The sequence below is a fragment of the Notamacropus eugenii genome, chromosome 4 (genome assembly GCF_028372415.1).
Source record: "Notamacropus eugenii isolate mMacEug1 chromosome 4, mMacEug1.pri_v2, whole genome shotgun sequence".
Classification (NCBI taxonomy): Eukaryota; Metazoa; Chordata; class Mammalia; order Diprotodontia; family Macropodidae; genus Notamacropus; species Notamacropus eugenii.
In genome coordinates this window covers 79,431,506-79,437,672 of record NC_092875.1, presented here as the reverse complement: position 1 = coordinate 79,437,672, position 6,167 = coordinate 79,431,506, and the positions used below count along the sequence as shown (strand labels likewise).

Sequence of the window (6,167 nt, the reverse complement as noted above, 5' to 3'; positions counted from 1 at the left end):
TTCAATAGAATTATTTCTGGCAGACGTAAGCCTAAATAGCACAGTATATTATTAGCATTCAATTTTTTCTTCAACAATTTAATCATCCCATTTACTCAGATGCAATACTGTGGTCATTTGTAAATCCTAGCCACTTGAGAATGGGGAAGTGGGGGCCACCCACTCTTTGGCTGTGTTTTGGTTGCATATCACTGGGTTAGGACACTCCTGGGAGAAGCAGCAGTCCCTTCCTTTTCACTCTCAGGTTAGAGATCTGGGGAGCCATAGTTAATCTCATCTGGAAGATAATGTTATGCATCTCTATGCTTTCTATGTGACTTCTGCCTCTGGGTTTTTGATATATGGATAGGGAAGGCAGTGTGTTATAATAGAATCATAAATCTGTCAGGAGAAGAAATCTCAAAGGGGTAAGGTGGGGGGAAGTTGTATTTATATAGTACTTACTATGCCAGGCGATGCTGCAAACCCACCATAGGACCTAGGAATGTTCCTCTTTGAAAGATTTCCATGGTCCACCAAATAGAGCTGAAGGAGATTTTAAATGCTTCTAGGAAGTTTTTCAGGCGAGAGCTGCCTCACCTTGCTGACTTCTGATTGGGCTTATGGAATCTGATCATTTAAGAGAAAGGCTAAATCTGTCAGATGCAGATGTGCATGTTTGTTCATGTCTGTGTTGGTAGCCACACTTCCTCACACGTCATGTAAGGTAAGCCTTATATTAATTATTGCAGGATAAACCATTTCTTTAGCCTCTTTATATAAGGAATAGAGTGGGCTCCACGTGTGCAGTGAGCGTTATCAGTGGTAAAGCTCAGAGGGAGACAGAATGGACTCCTCTAGTCTCTTCTCCCCACTACCCCTTCTCTAAGAGTGTTTTTCATTCTTACCAGGAAGAGAAGCAAGAAGATGAAGTCAGAGGTCTTTTTGCTCTTCTCAGACAGAGGGAATACTGCAATAGAAGTGTATCTATCTGATTCCTTAAATATTGTTCATCAAGGGGATATAATCAAATTCCATTTAACTTTTGATTCCTTTGTCATTTGGGGGAGGAGGGGAAGTAAGACTCCAAGCTCTATATCAAATGCCCTTCCCCACCTAATACCAGTTCCACAGTGAACTCATAGCCAATAGCAAAGGAATCCATTTAACCAAATCATAGCAAGACAGAAATCAGAGAAGGCACACGTAGGAGGATATACACCAGACAATACAGAGTGAGGGAGCTCTCGCATTAAGAATGAGATAACTCAGCTGTACCAAGAGAGGGGCCTGGATGTCAGTCAAAGGGTAATTCCCTAGAATAGCTAACTAGGGATGTGATGGAGACTACCTGCTCCTCTCATATCTTCCAAAATCTTTCTCCTTTAGCAACCTAAAGTGACACTGGTCTCTTCCACCTTCTCTTAGAGATTACACTAAGCTAAGGCCATTGACCGTTTACCTCAAGTTGATGACAATCCCTCCTTAGCTGAACTTCCAAATGAAGAAGAGGTTTTGAATGCCATTAGGCTCCTTTCGTGTGGCAAAGCACCTGGTGCTGATTCTATTCCAGCTGAGATTTACAAAGTAGGGGGACCATTACTCATACAAAGGCTGACTGAAATTTTCCAGGTTATATGGCAAGAGGAGGCTATCCCCCAGGAGTTCAAGAGTAACTCCATTGTCCACCCCTATAAGGGTAAAGGGAATAGATTGTCCTGTGATAATCACAGGGGGATCTCTCTCTTAGTCATTGCTGGCAAAATTCTTGCTAGAGTCCTCCTTAATAGGCCAATCCTTCACCTGGAAGATGGGCATATACCTGGGAGCCAGTGTGGCTTCAGAAAGGGCCAAGGAACAGTTGATATGGTGTTTGCTGCCCAACAACTCCAGGAGACATGCCAGGAGCAGAACAGAGGTCTGTACACAACTTTTGTAGATCTGACCAAGGTCTTTGACACTGTAAGTCATGAGGGCTTATGGAAAATTATGTCAAAATTTGGTTGCCCAGAAAAGTTCATCAATATTTTATGTCAATTTCATGGTGGCATGTTTGGCCAGGTTCTGGATAATGGACAAAGCTCTCGTGACTTCCCAGTCATCAATGGAGTGAAACAGAGCTGTGTGCTTCCTCCCATGCTTTTTAGCATGATGTTTTCAGCCATGTTGACAAATGCTTTCAATGAGGATGAACACAGCATCAAGGTCAACTACCATATTGATGGTAAGTTCTTCAGTTTGAAAAGGTTACATGCCAAGACCAAAGTGAAGGGAGTGTTGGTGCATGATTTTCTGTTTGCAGATAATTGTGCACTCAATGCAACCTCTGAAGCTGAGATGCAACAAAGTATGGATCAATTCTCTGCTACCTGTGCTAATTTGGCCTAATAATTAACAACAGGAAAACACAGGTGCTCCATTAGTCACCACCACACCATCCATACATGGAACCATTGGCTACATGGAGAAGTTTTGAATGCTGTGGATAAATTCACTTACCTTGGTAGTGTACTTTCCAGGGATGTACACATTGACAATGAGGTTGATGCACGCATTGCCAGTTTGGGAGGCTCCAAAGAAAGGTTTGGAAGAGAAGAGGCATTAGACTGAATGCCAAATTGAAGGTCTACAGAGCTGTTGTGCTGACTTCATTGTTATATGCTTGTGAAATATGGACAGTCTGCCAGCGCTTTGCCAGGAAACTGAATTGCTTCCATTTGAACTCTCTTAGGAAGATTCTGAGGATCACCTGGTAGGATAAGTTGCCAGACACTGAAGTTCTTGCTCGAGCTGAGCTACCAAGTATTCAAACTATGCTTCAGAGAGCACAACTCTGATGGGCTGGCCACGTTGTTCAAATGCAAAATGTACACTTGCCAAAAAGACTACTTTATGGAGAACTTGCATGGGGCAGGTGATCACATGGTGGCCAGAAGAAACGATAAAAAGACACTGTCAAGGTCTGTCTCAAGAACTTTGGATTTGACTGTGCAACATGGGAGACACTGGTACAGAAGTGCTCAGCATGCGTGCCCACATAAGAAAAGGTGCTGTGCTCTTTGAGCAAAGCAGAATTGAGACAGCACAAAGTAAATGCAGGATGAGCAATTTTGGGATATCCACCCCAAATATTCATATGGTCTATCTGTGCCCAACCTATTGGAGAGCATTCCAAGCTCATATTGTTCTGATCAGCCACAGCTGGACATACTGAAATTTCACTTTACAATAGTGATGCCATTTTGGTCCTCTTGGAAGACAAAAGACAACAACCACAACCACACTAAGCTAAAAGAAGACTCTTGCTTAAAGAGTCCCCAAGCAGGGCTAGGGAACTAAACTGAAGCTCTGGACTCTGTCCTGCCTCTTATGCAGGGTAGGGTCTTAATCTCTACCAATAAGGAGAGAGTCCCATACCGATGGGCTATGGACAGGAGTTATATTGAAATCATCTATTACCTTGGACTTAAGCCACTTTGTTCCAGCACCAGAAAGCTGGTGATTCCACAAGTGTCCCTTGGGTTCTATATAAACACTTACTCCCTTTCCCTCCCTGCCCCCCCACCCCCCGCCTTTGTCTCCTCTGTGAAACCGTGTTGATATATGTTCAGAAAAAAAGGTACTCGGTCCATAAACAAATCTGAAGCCAGTTAAAGCAGAGAGAAAAAGAAGAAAAGATTTGTAATTTAAAGCTAAGTTGGATCTGGTGATGAAGAACCTCTTAGCAAGTAAACAACTATAATTTAATTAAACTTATTTCCAGTTTGGAAAGAAAGAGATTTTTGCTTTAGAAAAGATGAGTAAACTAATTGTCCAAAAGGCAACATTTCATTTTTGTAGTTTGCTTTGGCTAACCCCAGTGGGCTTCTGAATGATTTGACAGAATTTGGACCAGATATATTAGAAGCAAAATCACCCCAAGTTCTTAAGTCAAAAACCTATTGTTTTCCATGGCAAAATGAGGCATGGATACCTTGAAGTTTAGCTCTGATTGGTTAAAATCAAAGTTCTGTTCAATGAATTTGAGATACGTCAGAAAAATGTGCTGATTTGCATGAGATTCAATGGTGCAAAAGCAAGCTATATCTGAAGTGAATTTGAAACGTGACTTGAAAGCAGAGAAACTTAAGGCTGAGATGACCAGCACTAGAAAGTGAAATTGAGTCAGTCAGAAACTAAATGTTTTGAGGTCTAATGCATCTTTTAAAAAAAAATTTCATTAAATATTTCCCAGTTACATGTAAAAAAGTTTTTAACATTCATTTTTAAAAATTTGAATTCTCTCCCTCTCTCCTTTTCCTCCCCCACCACTGAAAAGGCAAGTAATATGATATTAATTATACGTGTGATGTTATGCAAAACGTATTTCCATATTAGCCATGTTACAAAAGAAAATACACACACACACACACACACACACACACAAACACACACACACACACACACAAGAAAAATAAAGTTTTAAAAAGTGTTCTTGGCACGCACATCGCCAGCTCTCCGTTGACAGCGCAGGTGAGCGGCCTCGGGAGCCTCCCTGGGGGTCGGTGAGAGGAGTCCTGGCCGCCGCCCTCCACGAGCCTTTGCCCGACCCCGGCCAGCGTCGCTCCCGGGAGTGGGAGCCCCAGCGGCTCCTCGTCCTCTGGCTGCTCCACGTCCTCTGGCGCCGCGGCACCTGCGGAAGGCCCCGCGATGGGCCGGGCTCCCGGGATGGAGCTGCTCTTGGCCAAGCTGTAGAGCCGCTTCTATAACCAAGAACACCAAGTAATAATCGTGGAATTGGATAATCCAGGGAAAACCACCATTCTCTATCACTTCTTAATGAATGAAGTGGTCCATACCTCTCCAGCCATAGGAAGCAATGTTGAAAGAGTTGTGAAGAACATTCATTTTCTTATATGAGATATTGGTGGTCAAGAGTCACTGCGGTCATCTTTCTACTCTAAACTAACACTTACTACTCTAACGCAGACTTCACCATTCTAGTCCTTGATAGCATTGACAGAACGACTGGCAATTATTACTAGAGAAGAGTTGTATGGCATGCTGGCTCCTGAGGATTTACGGGAAGGCTGCTGTTCTCACCCTTGCAAATAAGCAAGATATGAAGGGGTGTGTGAAGGCAGCTGAAATATCTAAATATCTCCCCCTTAGTTCTATTAAGGATCATCCATGGCGTATTCAATCTTGCCGTGCTTTCACAGGAGAAGGATTATGGCAAGGTCTAGAATGGATGATTTCCCGAATTGGTGTGAGTTAACCTTTAGTTAAAGAAGGATTACTATTTATTCTGTGGACATGAATATATTTCCTGGTACTTTCAGCTGCTTAGGCAGTGGCATGTTTCATTTATAACAACACAAACTTCTATGAGTAACACTTGAATCAAGTGCAGCCAAACTGGAACATAAAATTTTTCTCAACGTTTTAAAGATGCACTAATCCTCAGTTGGATGAACCAGTAATGTGTCTGTGTTTCAGCAACAAAGTTCTCCTCATCACTTATCCTAATGCGTTCAAAGGATGGCCTTGCCAGAAACGTTTGTCATAGTGTTTTGTACTTTCGGTAATATGGAAAATATGCTATTTATCTGAACCTAACATGTCCAGTTCTTTTCACTTATTAATTTTTAGACAAATGTTGATCTCGAAGAGCACTAGAAATCACAGATTAATGTTTGCAGATTTGGGGAGGGGGGAGGAGGATCTAAAGATTATCTCCTTTTCTATATTATCCATCCTTTGTACACAGAATTTTAACCCAATGAAAAATGTGTGTGAGTCATATCTGGAATCCTAAGAGTTATGACAGTTTTACCCACCAATGGGTAAATGTCCTCACCTCACAATGTATGTCTTAGAAGAATTTGTTAAATTCTTAGTATGGCTTTTTAAGGTTTCATGTTCCTTGTTCTTGGCCTATAGAATAATGATTTATTTTCTATCTGTATGACTTGGGGAAAGGGTATATATGTGATCTTACAGTTGGCCAAAAAACTGAATCAGGATGAAATACTATTTGAGAGTGAAGGTTTGATATAAAGTTTGGCAGCTCTTTCTGACATTTTATGTATAAATGCCACATTAATTAGTACAGATTTATATAGGAAGTCATGAAAGCATACCAGCACTAAATTAAAACAGATCACTTAAAAAATCTTTGACTATCAGAGACAGCCATATAAACAGCA

At 41.6% G+C, this 6,167-nt stretch overlaps 1 pseudogene; it reads left to right on the top strand.

Moving 5' to 3' along the window:
* Nucleotides 1-4,686: 4,686 nt before the first annotated feature.
* Nucleotides 4,687-5,236, top strand: LOC140498179 (ADP-ribosylation factor-like protein 5B pseudogene; annotated as a pseudogene).
* The last annotated feature ends 931 nt before the right edge of the window (nt 5,237-6,167 follow it).